This window comes from Pygoscelis adeliae, unplaced genomic scaffold (assembly GCF_000699105.1).
Source record: "Pygoscelis adeliae isolate BGI_AS28 unplaced genomic scaffold, ASM69910v1 Scaffold612, whole genome shotgun sequence".
NCBI classification, from domain to species: domain Eukaryota; kingdom Metazoa; phylum Chordata; class Aves; order Sphenisciformes; family Spheniscidae; genus Pygoscelis; species Pygoscelis adeliae.
Window position 1 is genome coordinate 1 of NW_008824296.1, and position 328 is coordinate 328.

The window sequence follows — 328 nt, forward strand, 5'->3', positions numbered from 1 at the left end:
CCGGCCGGTGCCGCCAGCTCCCCACGCAGCACACTGCCCGCTTTATTCCCCCTGTAAGGGATCCGGCCCCGAGAAACCGGATCCCCCGCCAGACCCTCTGACCCTCTCCCCCTCTATCCAGCCAAACAGCCACGCTGGGAAGGATTCCTGCCCCTTTACAGGGCATTAACCCTGAAGCCTACTGATGGCGAGGCAGGCCAGAGCTATCGCTACATGCAGCAGTAATGTTACAGTCCATGCAGGAGGCTGCAGCCATGCCTCCCACGTGGCTTTGCAGCACCGACGGCAACCACGAGCCCACGCCACGGCGCCGGGGCTGCTGGTGGTG